Raw genomic sequence first — 18,391 nt, forward strand, 5'->3', positions numbered from 1 at the left:
TACAGACTTGATTCCGTTTCTTTCGAAATCCCAATAGAAAATTTTTGTAGATATTGACAAGATTTATCTAAAACTTATATGGAAAGTCAAAGGAACTAGAATATCTAAAATAATTTTGAATAAGAAAAATAAACTGAGAGGAATCACCCTACCTACTGTCAAAAGCAATTATATGGATAATGAATCAAATTGCCTGGTGAAGAGATAAACACATATATAAATGGATCAGAATAAAACCCCAGAAACAGATCCACATGTATATGCCAAACTGATTTTTGAAAAAGGTGCAAGAACAATACAGTTTTCAACAAATATTGCTGGAGCAATGGGACAAAATGAAATAATAACAACAAAAAAACTAAAATAATAACAACACCCCTGACCTAACTTATACCTTATAAAACATTAAACATGAACATAAAACAGATTATGGATTTAAGTATAAAATATAAAAAATAAGGCTTTTAGAAAAAGCAGGAGAAGCTGGGTGCAGTGGAGCACTCCTATAATTCCAGCAATTTGGGAGTTTGAGGCAGGAGGTACACAAATTTAAAGCCAGTCTCAGCAACTTAGTGAGATACTAGGCAATTTAGGGAGACTGCATCTCAAAATAAAAAATTAAAAGGTCTGAGAGTGTTGCTCAATATTTAAGCACCCCTGAAAAGCAGGAGAACATCTTTGGGATATAGACTAGACACAAATTTTTATATTTAATATCAAAATCATAATCATAACATGAAAAGTCAATGAATTTGGCTTCATCAGAATTGAAAACATTGTTATAAAAGGTCCCATAAGAGAATTATAAAACAAGCTACAGAGTAGGAGGAAATATTTCAAAGCACATACAACAGAGGACTAATATGTAGAATATTAGTCTGAAACTCAACAATTAAAAAAATAATCCAACAAGAACATGGAGTAAAGACATGAAAAGGCCTTTCTCTGAGAAAGATATACACACCTGATTAATATGTACCTTAAAATATATTCAACATCATAAGCCATCAGGGAAATGCAAATTAAAACTACAATGAAATATTACTACACATCTATTAAAATGGCTAAAATATAAAGTATTAACACCGCCAAATGCTAATGAGGATACACAGCAACTGGGTCATTTACTCCTTATTGGTAGAATATAAAATTGAACCTCCACTTTGAAAAAGAATTTACTTTTTTTTAAAAAAACTATACATACAAATAACGTACTGTCCAGCAATTATACTCCTGGGCATTTATCCCAGAGAAATGAAGACCTATATTCTCACAAAGCAATTTTTTTTTTTTTTGGTACCAGGATTGAACCCAGGGCTGTTTAAACACTGAGCCCCATTACCAGCCCTTTTTATTTTGCATTTTGAGACAGGGCCTCTCTAAGTTGCTGAGGCTGGCTTTGAACTCATTATCCTCCTAAATCAGCCTCCAAGCTGCTGAGATTATAAACGTGCACCACTGTGCTGGGCTACTATATACAAATGTTTATAGCAGCTTTACTCATAACAACTAGTGACTAGAAACAACTCACATGCGCTACACTAAGTAAATATTTAAATAAACTGTGCCCTACCCATATCATAGAATACTATTCAGCAATATAAAATAATAAGTTATTGATATATGTTGCATCCTGAATGTGACATTCTGTATGTGTCATCAGTGAATTATGCCAAGGGAGAAAAAGTGTCAATTTTAATGGTTACACATTATTCCATTCATATGACATTATTGAAGAAAATTAAAGAAATGAACAACAGAAAAAATGGTTCTCAGGGGCTAAAGAGGAAGTAAGAAGAAGTAAGTGGGTGTGAACCGATAGTACATATAAGAAGTCCTTGTGATGGTAGACATATTCTGTATCTTGACTCTGTCAATGTCAATATTCTAATTTTGATATTGTATTATAGTTTTTCAGGTGCTATAATCAGAGAAAACCGGGTAAAGGGTGTGCAGGCGATCTCTTACAAGTATTTGTGAATCCCAATGATCTCGATATAAAATGCTTTATAGAAAGAAAAAAAAAGATTCTCATATTAAAAAATTAAAATCCAGTTTTAGAAGTCAAGTGACAATTGACTCATCAAGATTTTTCTTTTTTAAAGCACAAGCCACTTTGGTCAAGAAAATATTCACAAAGAGAAAGTAGAAGTCGTAAAGGAGATATCAGAAAAGGTAGAAGGAAGAATTTTGTAAAATCTTAAATACAAGCATCACTATTAAGATTTGGTGGATATGAAGTGTCATTACCCAAATTTTGTCTAAGATCCTCTAATTCTGAAAGATTGTCACAAGAAAGGGCAAGTATTAGGTGAACATTCAATGGACTTTGGGCAATTTCTTAATGATACATTCCTCTTTGAAAATTAGCAATATCAGAGTTTGTAAAAATTGGTAGTAAAATCCCTCTCTAACACAGTCCAGCATTTTTGACCTTAGGACTCTTTTTCAATTAACTCTGATAGCTCATGCTAAGCTGTCTAAGACTGAGCAGTTGAAGACCTGCCCTGCAAGAACCTGGCCCAGAGTTGTACAGGCACTCAGACAGAGCCAGGATCAAGGCTTAGCATTCATCTCTCAACTCCCACCATGACACAGAGGGGCTGCTCCTTACAATCACAAACAAAGACATGACTCTTGTTAATAGTTTTCTTCTTCCTTCAGCCACAGATATAGGTTAGAATCCCAAGCACCACACCAAGCAGAGGAAGAGGACAGACTTTCCCCAAAATTCAGATGCTTTTAGGCAGAATGGGGATCCAGCTCCAGGTTCCTATATGTCTTAGTTTCATGTTTCAGTTCCAGATCATTCCAGGGGCGTGGTAGGGCCCAAATTCCTTAACCAAGTCCTATGAGGACCTCATTGTCCAAGCCTGGCTCTGATTTGGATTAATTTCTGATGCTGCCCTAGAAGGCAGGGGTCAGTGGGCCTAAACACTACTCTCTTCTCTCTGGCTGACTTTCTCTCAAAAAATCCTGCTCTGGCAGGTCTGACCACTTGTTCTTTTTGTCTGTTTGTTTGGATTTTTTTTTTCCCACATTTTTGAGCTCAGATGAATCTTAGAGGCAAATTCTTTTGAAATTTTTAAGAGAAATCTAATGCCTATGTGTATAAATTATTACTGAATAGAAAAATATGCAAGTCTTCTTATTTCATTTTACAAAATAGGGCTTTTTTGGTTTTCTTCCTTTTATTATTCCTGAAAGGACCTCTCCACTCCACCCCCAAATCGAGCAACTCACTTCTCAGACTCCCACGCTTCATTCTCATGAATCGCCTACTCACTTCCGAAGTCACGTTCCCCTAAGAAGCTTTCCTGATGTCTAAGGTAAGTTTTTTCTTGTATTTTCTTCTCCATGTGATATATTCCTTTTGTAGCCTACTTCCTTTTAGCTGGTGATTCAATGCTATTTGCAGACTTAGCCCTTTCTGACATAATAAGTGTTAGTTTCATAGTGAATGTACATGCATGAAGCAACTTCATTAATACCTTCTTAGATCCTAGACTTCACAGCATCCAAATATAACTAATGATTGAGAAATTTGACCTACATATAAGGAAGTTTGGATTCAGAGAAAATGACTATATTAACCAAGTCAAACAAAATGCCCAAACAAAATAACTTCTGAAACACACTTGAAATATAAAGCACTTTCTAAAAATATGGTCTTAAAGTTGTCAATAAATACTAAGGATCATCTTCCTGGTGACCAGGTTAACCCCGTGAATCCAGGAACACTTTGTCTTTTGTCCGGCTGAAATGTATTTTTATGTGTCTGAGGCAAATGATGGTTTAACTCTTCTCTGAGTCACTTAAACTCCATTGGGAATGAGTTAAACTAGACAAAATCCTTTCATAAAAAGATATATAAACATACATATACATATATACACACATATATATTTAGAGAGAGCAATCTTTTTTTTTTGATAAATAAAAAGTGTTTTAAGACTAAGTTCCACTCCTTTTGACTCTGCTACCCATCAGTTAAAGAAGGGGATGAGGTGAATTGGCAGAACCAGAACGTATAAGTTCTAGAATATAATATGAAAGTAGGTAATAGAGGGAGGCCAGAGGCAGGATACTGTCACTAAATGGCCCATCAGTAACTTCACAGTGATCCTCAGTGGAAAGTGACGCAAGTAGGTTGACTTTGGAAGGGCTTTAATTCTTGGAGCAATCACCCATCAAAGTTTTCTGTTTCACAAGTGATACAATCAGAACCTATTACACGAGACACAGCTTGCTCTTTTCCTAAGCTTGGGGGCAAATCTGTCCACCTACGGAAAAGAATTTATCAGTTCACCTCCTACTCTCCAGAAAGAACTGCCTTGAAGTCCCTGTGCCCAAACCCACCCTGAGTCTGCCAAAATACATAATCTGTCTTGCACATTCCAGCTAAAAGTGAAGTTTTCCCTCTTACCAGCACTGGTCTCATCGTTCCTAGCCATTTTGGAGCTGTGACCTGTCAGGCCACGAGGATCCAAGATACTCCTTTTGCGACGCTTGCGCTTGCCCTTCCCAAAGAGGCAAGTGGAACATGTACATGCTACAGTCAGTGTAAGTTCAGAAAGCATCACGAACAGGCAGCCTTTAATTTATGATGTGGAAAATTATTAATAAGGCATAATATAAACATATACTATATGAAATATAAGTAAATCATTTAAAGTCACACTTCAGAGGTTTATACATGGACTGTTATAATGTTTAATAACAAGCAAGCAAAGTTAACCAAAATGTCCTGAGAAGAAATGCTTTACCTTCATACTCAAAATTATGGATCGTGAAAGGTTGTTTTTCCTTCCTTGCAATTAAAATAATGGAGCTAGACAAAAAAAAAAAAAAAAAAAAAAAAAAAACCCCGATACACTCTGTGAAAGAGCATGGTTGACAAACATGAATACTAAAGCTGCCTCCCTGCATAACAGCTTTCTCAGATTTCTGGTCACTGTAGTCCTATCATGCTGGTTTTATATTAAAACATATTCAAGTTTTTTCCTTCATTAGCAAATGACATCCTTTTTGCAAAAATTTACATTAATTTGGAAGTCCTGTAAGATAGTTTCAATTTAAGATCTATGTTTTTTCTCAGAAATTTCATTACAAATTAAAAAAAAAAGTTTCCCTTTTTGAACCTAGAATTTAATATTTTGTTACCCTGAATTTAGAAAGACTGACAATTCAAGTCCAGGTCTTTTGCAGAGAAAAGATTGCTTTGTTTTGGTGTGCCTTACATTATCATGCTCTTTTATTATTTCAACAGACTATAACTTATTTACTTTAAAAACATGCTAATTGCTATCAGTTGTACTTTCAAATTGACTTTCAAAAGAGAGATCTGGGAATACGGAGCGGACTAACTATAAACAGTTGCTTAAACACATACAAAATAATTATTATGCTTCTAATAATCTTTTAGTTCTAATGATTAGACACATATTCAAAGTACTTAAGGTAAAAAGATGTACAGGTTTACCTAAGTAGCTAAATGTTCCAAACTTCTGAAGCATGCTCCGAAGTAATTGAGTAATATGAAATTTATACTTCTAGCCCCTACTGAATGATGATAGGAATTGAGTCTTAATGAACTTTGATATGTTACAAAACTATCTGTATCAATATAATGTCTAACTATATACTTATATATGTGTTTTTATTTATGTAGGTATATACTCTCTATGTGTATTTGTGTGTGTATGTGTGTGTGTGTGTGTGTGTGTGTGTGTGTGTATGCGCGCGCACACGATGATGGGGAGAAAGTCCAGTTATTTATTGCTGTATAATAAACCATGCCAGAATTTTATTTGCTTAAAACAGCACCCATTTTATTGATTTAATTGTGCACATGATATTTGGACCAGGATTTAGGGCAGACATGACTAAAATATTAGATGTGGAGTTGGATGTGTCAAAGAAAAATTGCACCCAACACAGTTAATTAGGCAAAGTAGACTTTTTTCCAGATTGCTGCAATAGGAGAGAGAGAGATTAAATTCAACTCCATTGAAACAAAAGTTGGGAGAGTTTTTAAGTGCTGATATGAGCTAGTGGACAATATTGAAGGACATTGGGATGGTGGTTGGTCAATGTGATTAGACCTTCTGCATTTGCCAGGTTAGACTTTGAGCCTCTGAAAAAAGACAGGAGATAGGAATGTAGGAGATAGGGGCACAGTCTTTTTTGATGATGGCAATTCAGAGGATAGAATTCTAGGTCCTTAAAAAAGGCATTTGGGAGTTATAAAAACTAGCCAGCACCTGGAAATTTACATTTCAAAGGTGCCCAGAATTTCAATTGAAAATTTTCTAAAGTAAATGCTCTAAGATAAGGAAGGTGAGGGGTTTTATAGTCAGGAAGAAATCTGTCTAAAAATTAGTTAGCTGAGGGGAACTTCAAGGCAGGGTTCTCCTAGCCTTCAGTCTCTCTCTCTCTCCTATTGCAGCAATCTGGAAAAAGTCTACTTTGCCTATTTAACTGTATTGGGTGCAATTTTTCTTTGACACATCCAATTTTTTTTTTTTTTGACAAATCTTAGTCTGTTGTCATAATTTGACTGGGGTCAGGTGTACAGAACCTTAGTTCTGGATGTCAACTGCTTTCCTTGGTTCTTCTCCATATCAAGTCTGCTGGTCCTGGATGTCCAAGATGCCTTCTTCCGATGATGGATGTCTGATCCCTGGCTTCTTGTGTCTGGAACAGTGGAGGTGTATGCAGTTTTCACTTGTCTCACAGCCTCTTCATGTGGGTGGCTTTGTTAAATACTTTCTTATAACATGGTGCCTTGGGATGCTCATATTTCTTACTTGGCAGTCAACTTCTTCCAGAGCAAACATCCCAGGAAGGAGAAATGGACAAAAATTGCAGGGCTTATTAGGGTTTATCATCTTAAGTCCCACTATGTTACTTCCAACATATTTTAATGCTCAAGATACCAAGTTGCCCTAGATTCAAAGGAAGTGCAATACACTCCACCTCCCAATGGTAGGAATTGCAAAGAATCTAGGGTAATCATTGACCTACCACCACTATGTTTTGTAGTAACACAACTGTACCTGCATAGCTGGGTATATGTTGTGCAGTGTATGATTTAAATACAGAATTTAAGCATTCCATTCAAGTATACGATCCAGTAAAAATGCTTAACTAAAAATGAAATACACCTTATAGGTGACAAACGCAATAGATGTTGAATGGGGAATTGATTGACCTGGATCCTAGACTGGGTTTGTTACAATTAGCTGTCTGACCTTAGATAAATCAGTTAATCTTGAAGATTCCTTCCTAGTCTAAAATTCAGTTACTCCAATTACCAGTATTGCTTGATTTGTATTATTAAGCATGCACTGAGAGCACATCTAAAAGGCCTAGTAACCACCCTCATTAAACCTTTGATCATGGTAATTTAAGTACTTTGAAACCTTAGGAAGAAAACAATATATCAAGGATAGATGTGCCTATTGTAAATAGTAATAGAAAATTCATTTCTCCTTAATGAATCTGTTCTCCATTAGTTTCTGGGGTGTGCTCCGGTTCCTCTGTGCATTGGGGAGGTTTCGTTTGATTTTGACTTTATCAGGCTCCCAGGTAGAGCATTCTCACCTTTGCAGAAGTAGGAGTCATCTCATTGATTGTCTTGAGTAAAAGGAAATGGCTCATGCATCTTTTCTACATTATAACAAATGTCCTTTTGCATTATAATTGAATGGTGATTGTTGTGTTCAATCAATGGGAAAGGTTAAAGGAGCTCCTCTGCCAGCATTTTTAATGGAGAAGTCGATTAAGATTCAGTTTAATCATTCTGGCTGCCTCAGAATTAAAGCAACAAAGACCATCAATGGCACTATAATTACTAGTCTTTCTGTAAGTTTACACTGCTATTTATGCAGCTATAAATTTTATTATAATGCACAATGCATCTAGGTTAACTTGCTTTATTTGCCATGTAAAATATTTGCTTTAATTGTATGAAGAAAAGGAATTGTTCTGATAAAGTATATATAATTCAGCCCAATAATTTTTTAAAAAAGCCTGAGAGTCTAAGTGAATCAGTATGATACTCTGTGCTAAATAGTTTAAAGTCATGGCCTTAACCTTGGGACACTCGAGACATATTTCAGTTTATTGAACATGGAGACTAACATCTCTCCCAGGTGACTGTAAAGGGTCAAATGTATTATTCTAATCCCTGTTCCAAACAGAGAAAAGGTCATTATACAGTACCTACTGCATGTTGTAAAGAATGAAAAATTCACACTGGGGGCGTGGGTGCAAATCTATTTTAGACTTGGCCTTTAAAATGTTTTTTAAATTGAATGATTAAGTGGTGATGAACCAGAAAAAATACCTTGAAATTGATCCCATTTATTAATTAGTTTGCACATGTAAAGGTCTTTCTATAAATAGTCAGAAGACTAGAGAAAATTGTTCTTCTTGAATGGAGGAATGACTTTCAAATTAACCTTTTTTTCACTATAGAAATAATGCTTATAAATGCACTTATTACCATCCAATACTTGACTTTATTCAATATACATGTAGAGGTCTGTGGGGGAGTTTGTGTCTTCAAAGTTTATACTTGGCCACATTAAAAAGCCAATGATAGGGAAATGCTCTAGAGGAAGTAATTAATTGAAGAAATATAGAGAATTTGTACCATTGCCTTGAAAATATCAGCTTTGCTCTGATTTTGTATAGGTATTTTGAAAAGCAATTCTTTAAAGATTTCAAAATATTGAGGATAAAATTAAGAGTCTGAAGAACAAAGAGTAGAGAGAATTTGTGAGGTTAGGAGTATTATTTACCATTTAATTCATATTGGAGTAAAGAGCCCATTGAAAGAAAAAAAAGCATAAAAAGCAAGATAAACTGCTATAATCCTCTTAAAAGAATTCAAACTTTTTCAGTTACTCAGATCTTCCAGAACCTTTTTTTTTTAATTTTTCTTATTGCTAAAAGAAGATCCTGACCCTTAACACCCTCATTTTTATCATTTTAGAGGTGAAAAAGCTGAGATCCTGTGCATTGCACCCATTTTCTCAGTCACAAATCTGATGGGTGGAGACAGCAGGTCTGAAAACTGTGCCTTTGTTATTCTGGCTTCTCTGCAGGGTCACACTTGTTGGGGACAAACTAAACATGCTTCAAATTCTAAACCTGTATGTTTTGCCTTGGGATATGTCCAATCATTACTCTTTGTTAAAGAAAAATAACTTCTGCCCTTAATTTCCTTTCAGGAAGCCAAGAGACAACAGCTGGTTCTTTTGTGGACCTTTTGTGTGCTTATGAGTGTGGGAGGCACTTTGGATACTTGGAACTTTCCGTCTTAATAGCTGTATCCAAGAGGAATGATTGACTCAGCCTTTAATACAGAAACAGGTTAAAAGAAGTAAAAATTTTGCCCAAGTTCATGAATTCTACAGTTGCAAGACCAAGTTTTTCTGAATTAAAACCCCTTCTGTTTCTATGATAAAGTGGTATGTCCTTGGCAATGGTTGCAATGTCTCCAAGTTTAGACAATAAAGTATTCATACTACACCTTTGATTGTCAGAGAAATCCATATCAATTGATTTTCTTAAAAATTATGCATGCATTTTGATAAGTTTTTCCCTCTCATTTGTGAACACACAATGCATTTCAATTCCACTAATAAAGTGCTGGGTTTTTTTTTCCCTGTTGAAATTATGAAAATTGAATTTCATTGTGAAGTGTATTAAGAAAGATGGAAAAGCTCTTATAATAACAGATTTTTCAGAGCCATATAAACATTTTTCTATTATATCTAAATAGTTTATTTCTAATATCTAAATGACATTACAAATGACCAAAATTCCTACTGAAATGCTCCAAGAATTGTACATGATATCTTGTAAATAATTTTGACCATCTAGTAGATTTGGTTAATTTTGCATAAAAATAAGGCTTTAAATCCAATACTCATGAAAACCAAAAATATTTAAAAATGAGAACATTTAAACTAATAAAAACCAAAGCATTATGTCATAATTTCAAGTTCCCATCCTATACAAAATTCAGAACTTGTGTTTTTTAAATTTGTGAAGCTTGCCTATTACTTGATTAGAAGTTAATACATTTATTTGTAGCTAAATAAAATGTAAATCTATTAAATAGTGGCAATTTAACAGACACGTTTTCTATTAGGGCATTCTAGTGAGTAAGCATAGGATTAAACCTTATGAAAACAAATCTTTCACTTCTTACGCACAGTGTTTTATGAAGGCCTATTTACCAGATATATGTTCGGGAGAAACACAATCTCAACAGGGATAAATTTAGTATTGTCATTTATTGATCAATCGTCATTTTCATTGTTTTGTATTAAGTAGTTCAGGGCTATTACGAAGTTTTTCAATCCCAATGTGGGTGTCAGGTACATTCTGTAAAAATATTGTTGGCAGAATAGTTATAATGCTTTTTGGTATCATGTACCACTTTTAGACTGTTAAGTGCTGTAACAAATGCACCCCGTTGAAGTGGCTTAGCACAATAGATTTTTAGTTCTTGCTCATGGAGTATCATTTTGTGACAACACTCCAGGATGTGTGGTAATGTCAGTCTGACCCTGAACCTACTAGGCCAACTCAGGATATAAGCATAGCCATTTAAGGCAACCAACTGATAATTGCCAAAACATGGATGATGCAAATGTTCTTGACGGCCATTTAGGAAATTGACAAGGACATTGTAAAACATCTGGTATTTATTGTACTTTGCCCATGATATTAAGATGGTGGACTTCCTCCTTCAGGAAAAGTACAAGTACTGTTTTAGTGTATGAGAAAACATATCTGTATTTGGAAAGATAACTATGGGCATTATAGTGATTACAAGGAGTTGCCCAATTCAGTGGGACAATTTGTGAAGTTTTTGTTACTGTGAAAGGTGACAGTTGGAAAGTAGTAGAGTTGGAGAGCAGAAATACATCTGAGGAGGTCCGAAAGGAGGGTATATAGAGAACTGTAAGGAACTGACTAGCAGCTATGAATAATAGGGGTTAGGAAGAAGTTTATGATTGCAAGGTTTCTACCTTGGCAAATAAGTGGATTTTATGATCAATTCAATGAATAGTGAGGCTTGCATATTATTTTTCCCTTTACTCCTGATATTATTTAGACATATTTCTCTATTCAAACAATTTTTCCATTTTTATAAAGTGCCAAAAAAGAAACATTGCTTTTTGCACTAGATTTAGGAAAACAATAGCCAAGTTAATGAGAAATAATTATCTGTGAAAGTTTATCCTTTTAGGTTAACTAGTAGACTGTTACTAGTAAGTAGACTGTTCATGTTTTGACCTTTAACTTCAAACTCAATCTACCAAACTTTAGTGACAACCACACTCAAGTGGTCAGGGTGATGTACACTGATATCTGCAATTTATTTGAAATGAACCAAAACCAAAGTTGATTGATTGATAGATATGCATTAAAGAAAACACAATAACCTGTTAACAATGATAAAGCTTAGGAAGTAGACATATGAGGGTAATTAGTTTATGTTTATAAATATCCATAATATCTTATTGGGAACCAATAATCACTCTATCTGGCTTCCATCTGCCCAGCTCTATTTCCAGCCCCACGTGTCTTCCATTAAACTTCCTTTAACTCTGAGTGAGGACTCAAACTTGGATGAGTCAATCCTGGTATCCTGGTGGCCTGACCCCAGTGACTAATATCTCTCTCTCTCTCTCTCTCTCTCTCTCTCTCTCTCTCTCTCTCTCTCTCTCTCTCTCCTAGTTATAGATGGACACATACCTTTATTTGATTTATTTATTTTTATGTGGTGCTGGAGGATTGAACCATGTCTCACACTTGATAGGCAAGAGCTCAACCACTGAGCTACAACCCCGGCCCACTAATCTCTTAAGGATTCACATTATCTACCACAAACCACTTGGAGTTCTTTCCAAGCATGTTTCTTCTAGAGATTTGGGAAATGGTGTGCTCTCAAAGGGAAGTTCCAAGTTGTAAACTTTAATGCAGGAAATTCCCAAGTTTCATTGAGAAGCCAGAAATGGTAAATCCAAGAAAGAAAGAAAGTCAGTACATGTAGAAACAGCTTCCTAATGTGCTGAGACATTATGTCTCCTGAGATGTTATGATCTCTGGTCAGGTTCCTAAAGTCACTAACACTATCCCAATACCCACAGCCCTGTGGATCCTGGGAACAATTTCAGAGTATTTCTAATGAGTTTCCCTTTGAAAATGTTACTTTACTCAATCTACTTCAAGGTAAGTTTTTGCCTTATAATGAACAGATTTGACTGATACAACTACTAATATACTCGAATATATATACATAGGTAGTTATACATAAATAGTTACTTGCGTTTGTATACGGTAGTAAGTAGCATTCTAAGATGACCTTAATGACACATATCCTTGTACAATCCCCTCCTCTTGAATGTGGAATTAAACCTATAACTTGATTTGAGCCAATTGAATCTGCCAAGGTGATGAAAGAGTCACTTCCTTTATTCCTTACATTAGAAAAGACTCTGTCTTCCAAGTCTAAGTAGAGAAGTTCTCTTGCTGGCTCTGAAGAGGTAAGCTGCCATGAGATGAGAGGAGTTACAGGCTTCATTGGCAAGGAACTGTGAGCCACTGCTAGCAGCTGAGTGACTACACTGATATTCACTGAAAAACTGGAGATTTCAGTCTTTTTTTAAAAAAATATTTTATTTTTATTTATTTATTTGCTTATTTATTTATTTATTTGCTTATTTATTTATTTATTTTTATGCACTACTGAGGATTGAACCCAGTGCCTCACACATACTGGGCAAGCACTCTGCCACTAATCTACAACCCCAGCCCTAGAGTTCAATCTTATAATGCAAGACACTGAATTCTCCAAGATTGGAAGTGGGCTCTGAGCTCTGGAAAGGATTGCAGCATGATTGACACCTTCATGGTATCCCCTGGAAGACCTTAGGCTAAGGTCCTGCTCAACTGTCCCTACCCTTTTGAGTTAGAAGAACTATGAGATTTAAACAAACAAACAAATAAACAAAAAAAGTGTGTGGTTGGGAGCTGCTGGGGTTGTGGGAATTTGTTTTTCAGTAACAGAAAACTGCTACAAATTGTAAACCTATACCACATGCCAGGTAGGATGTTACAAGTTTTAGTTCATTATCTTCCATAACCTTTGTAACAATTTTGAATTTTAGTTCCTGTCATAACAACCAGTTAACAGGAATAAACTTGATAAAAAAAAAATAACAGAGGTTTAAAAAAGGTTTAATTAAAATGTCAACACAGCTACATGTGGTGGAGCCCTGATTGGAACTCAAAATACTCAAGCCCCAAAGCTGATGGGCTACTCTACCTCTGGCGCCTTCCCCAAACCCTTTCCTAAGGTATCCGCACCACACTGACTTAGCACAGGCTCGGACTATTGCAAAAGCCTCCTGATTGCTTTTTTATCATGCTCTTTTTCACTCTCTTCCCTCCTGCAAAAATCTTTCACCAAGCACCTCACCACCTTGTCTCAAATTCTTTGATGACACCCAATTGCCTATGCAGGAAGGGCCAAACTAGTTGGCAATATATTCAAGGTCTACTGTAATTTGGAAGGAAGTTGAGATGGGCTGTGAAGTTGAATGTTACTGTATTTGCCTCAGTGGGAGGAGAGCTGGCTGGGGGAATGTAAGGGGAAGGGGCTCACAGCATTGCTTCTTTGGGCATAGTTGGAGCAGCTAAGCTGAGGCTGTTGTTTTCAATGCAAGATTAAGATGGAGTAGTACTTGTAAGTGCTAACTAGTGCGCCAGAATGGAGATCATATGGGCTGGGGATTCCCCTTCTGCTGACCACAGAAGGTAAAGGCATAATCTATCAAGAACAGAATGCATGCCATACTCTGTTCATTAGCATTTAAAGAGGATGTTTGGCATCAAACAGCAAATACAATGCTTGCAAAATCTTGGCAGCAGAATATTTTGTCAGTTAATGACAATCCACAGCTTTTAAGAAAAAGACTAATGCCTAATATGATGTGGAAATGGTTTCATTTTCACTAAGTGAAATGAAATGCAATGAAAACCATTGCTCTTCCAGGTACCACAGTTTACCCTGGCAATCAAACAGTAAGAGAAAAATGAATCTTCTCTAAACAGCAAAGGGAAAAAACAGCTTCAGTTCTAAAGAACTGTCAATTAACAATAACTTAGCACAGCGAATCTGAAAAACCCAAACTGACCAAAACAGGCCAAACGCGGAATGGAAGTACAAGTCAGGGCACTGGTGTCCTGTAGCTAGCTGGCAAGCATCTAGCTAGAAGCAGGGAAGGAGTGACTAGCCTGAATTGGATCACAATATATAACTTAACTGTATTTTGCTCTTTGTCCAGTCTGTTAGTCATGGGGTTGGTATTTGCAAATATCAGAAACCTGATGATATTCTTTATAGTCTGGTTTATATACACTATTATACACCCATACTGTGATTTTGTTTGATGCTGCCAATTCAAAATTGACATAATTTGTAAATGAATATTAATTGGTAAAATTTGGTGTTTTCAATGGTACTTGAACAATAAAATTTAAAGTGATATGATTTGTCTTATTATATATGTGTGTGTATAATTAAAATATCATATATAAATGTGTTATATATTAAATTATAATCAAATTAATGTGCATAGATGTAAAAATACTTTGCTTATATGAAACTCAGTGTTGGTAGGAATGAGGTGAAACTGAAGCTCATGCATTGCTGGGTATTTTACATTGATAATAGACTTTTGGGAAAGGCAGTGCTTTCGTGGATAACATTTATGCTTTTTAATGCAATAACTCTTCTTTTACTCTACAATCAGGAAACTGTAGAAAGATGTATATTTAAACACAAAAACATATCCTGTCAATATTATTTGTAATAAATAACTTGATATTAGTTTTCCCAAAAAATGGGGATTAATTATTGCATTACATCCATGTAATGTTATCCAACTATTAATATAGTATCCTGTAGCTAATATAAATTTTAAATTTATTTATTCTAATTAGTTATATATGACAGCTGAATGCAATTCAATTCATATTACACAAATAGAGTACAATTTTTCATGTCTCTGGTTGAACACAAAGTAGAGTCATACCATTCATGTCTTCATACATGTACTTACGGTAATGATGTTCATCTCATTTCACTGTCTTTCCTACCCTCATTCTCTCCCTTCTCTTCCCTCCCCGTTGCCCTATCTAAAGTTTTTTTTATTCCTCCTGTGCTCCCCTAACCACCCCCATTATGAATCAACATCCTTATATCAGAGAAGATATTCTGCATTTGGTTTCTTGGGATTGGCTTATTTAACTTAGCATTATATTCTCCAACTCCATCCATCTACCTGCAAATGCCATAATTTTATTCTCTTTTAATGCTGAGTAATTTCCATTGTGTATATATACCACATTTTCTTTATCCATTCATCTACTGAAGGGTATCTAGGTTGGATCCACAATTCAGCTATTGTGAATTGTGCTGCTATAGAAAGCCTACAGAATGGAAACAAATATTTACCACAAGCACATCAGATAGAACACTAATCTCTAGGGTTTATAAAGAACTCAAAAATCTTAACACCAAATGATTATGATAATCATCATCATCATCATCATCATCAAATCAATAAATGGGCCAAGAAACTGAACAGACACTTCTCAGAAGATGATATACAATCAATCAATAAATATATGAAAAAAATGCTCAACATCTCTAGCAATTACAGAAATGCAAATCAAAACTACTGTAAGATTTCATATCACTCCAGTCAGAATGGTAGCAATTATGAATACAAACAACAATAAGTGTTGGCAAGGATGTGGAAAAAAGGGCACATTCTTACATTGCTGGTGGGACTGCAAATTGGTGCAACCAATCTAGAAAGTAGGTACTAATGATAAATTTTATGGAGAAGTCACAGTAAATCTTGAAAACGTCATTCATGTTGTTCAGTGGAAAGGCAAATACAAAATTTATATAAAATAAAAATAATTACGTAAGTTATAGTGGTATCTGTGCCACAGAATTGTGAAAGTCTTATTTTTTATTATATTCTCTTCATTATATTTTTCCTGTATTTTCTATTATTTTCACAACAAATAGGCATAATTTTTTCCAGCATTATTAAAGAATGATTGACAAATAAAAATTGCATATTTTAGAATGTATAATGTGATGTTTTAACATATGTTTACACTGTGAAATGATTATTTCAATCCAGCTAATTAATATATTTACTGCTTTACATAGTTACCATTTTGAGTGCATGATAAGAACACTAGATCTTTAGCAAAATTCAAGTATACTATACATTAACTATAGTTATCAAGCCAGACATTATGGTTTCATCATTTATTCATCTTACACCTGAAGGTTTGTACCCTTTGACCAGTATCTCCTCATTCCCCCAATATCCAGCTTTTGGTAATTACCATTCTACTCTCTGTTATGAGTTCAACTTTTTTTCATTTTTAGATTCCACATATAAGTGAGATCATGCAGCACTTATCTTTGTGTATCTGGCTTATTCCACATTGTCCTCCAGGTTCATCTGTGGTATTGCAAATAGCAGGGTTTCCTTCTTTTTCAGGCTGAATAATATTACATTGTAAGGGCTGGGGTTGTAGCTCAGTGGTAGAGTGCTCACCTGGCATGTGGAAGTCACTGGGTTCAATCCTCAGCACCACACAAAAATAAAGGTGTTGTGTCCTTCTACAACTAAAAAATTTTTTAAATATCACACTGAATATCATAACCACACTTTCTATATCCATTCATTTATCAGTGGACATTGGTCTCCCTATTGTGGCTGTTGAGCATGTGCTTCAGTGAACATGGGAGTCCAGCTATTGCTTCAAGACAGTGATTTTACTTCTCTTGGAAATATACACAGAAGGGGGAACTAATGTATCATATGGTCATTCTATTTCCACTTTTCCAAGGAATCTCCATGCTGTTTTCCATAATGCCTGTGCTAGTCATATTTGTTAATTTAAAATATTTAAAGAAATAAATATAAAACAACCAGTTAGATTTGGGGGGAGTATACTTGGACAGACTCACATTTGTGCCACAGGGGCTGCTTCCTGGCACTCCCAATGCTACTAACCCCAGAGGTTCCAAAGAGGGGCTCTGTTCCAAAGGCCTCTGTGGCCACACCAAGGCCTCTGTGGCCACACCATGTAGTGAGGTGCTCCAGGTACAAAGTGATTTTTATATCATCCTCTTATCTCATGGAGATCCATATGAAATTTTTCCCCCTTTGGCTAAGAATCTACAGGATTACAGGTTAATCCTTAAATTTGGCATGGAATGAAATATTTAATCCTGTTTTTTTCTACAGCACTTTAATTTTCCTTAGATGAGTAACCACTCTTCACTTTTACTTAATGAACACATGAAAAGCAAAGGCATTTCTGAACCTCTCAGAAAAAAAAATAAACATGTAAATTTCAGCCCAGGTTCAAGTTAGAATTTCAGCTTCATTGTTTGAAATGTGGAAGTATGAAAGCCAAGAATGAGAAAAATTGTACAAAAACTCACAGGACAATCAGAAGAAGTCAATCAAGATGTTGAGAAACAAAAATTGTTCAGTAGGAAGAACGAGGATCTTGCTCAGATGCCATATTCATTAGTCACTTTTCACAATGTTCATCTTGGTGTATATATTCATTGGCTCTTGGTGGAATCCAAGGGTTTTACTTTTGAGCAACAGTTTGAAAGCAGGCACAATGTGATTGCTCCTGGGAACCGAGAGTCACAAAATGTTCTTGCCTATGGAAAAGGGCACTCAGAAAAATAAACAGCCAGAAATGCCAGATCAAATGTAATAAGGAAGAGCTGAAGGTGAAGGACACTTTAAACAGGTCTCAGTAGGGACAGGAAAACCTCTTTGAGTCTGCAGTCACAAGAGGCATGAGGAGAGATGACATTAAAACCCCACCTCACTCTTTGCTGTAATACAGTAACTGCTGACCTTATCATCCTGAAAATTAAATAATCATTCAAAGGGAAGAACAAGGAAATGGTGAACTTTTACTTTTAACTCATAAACTCTCAGGTGGTCCTGGGTATCTTTGCCTAATTCAAATTTTATGCACTAAGATTGAGAAACTTCCATGAATCAAACGCTGCATCAGAAATACTCTGTAGTCAGATCAGGGAGACAAACATGCAGAAAAATAATTACACTACAACATGATAAATGCTACTGAAGGATAATATTATAAAGCATGTGGGGATCAGAGAAAAAAGAATCCCCCCCCGCGGGGGGCTGGGGGGGTGGGGATTCATACCAGACAGGACAGTTAACTTGTGTCTCAAGAAATAATTTGAAGTTTACAAAGGAAAGAAGACAGTAAA

General features: G+C 35.5%; 1 long non-coding RNA gene across 1 annotated transcript; it reads left to right on the forward strand.

Moving 5' to 3' along the window:
* The first annotated feature begins 141 nt into the window (after positions 1-141).
* LOC144378413 (uncharacterized) lies at positions 142-9,540 on the forward strand. Its single transcript, XR_013440068.1, has 4 exons — positions 142-2,175; positions 3,208-3,329; positions 6,629-6,747; positions 9,240-9,540. It is a non-coding gene; the product is annotated as an uncharacterized LOC144378413 (long non-coding RNA).
* The last annotated feature ends 8,851 nt before the right edge of the window (positions 9,541-18,391 follow it).

The sequence above is a fragment of the Ictidomys tridecemlineatus genome, chromosome 6 (genome assembly GCF_052094955.1).
Source record: "Ictidomys tridecemlineatus isolate mIctTri1 chromosome 6, mIctTri1.hap1, whole genome shotgun sequence".
Taxonomy (NCBI): domain Eukaryota; kingdom Metazoa; phylum Chordata; class Mammalia; order Rodentia; family Sciuridae; genus Ictidomys; species Ictidomys tridecemlineatus.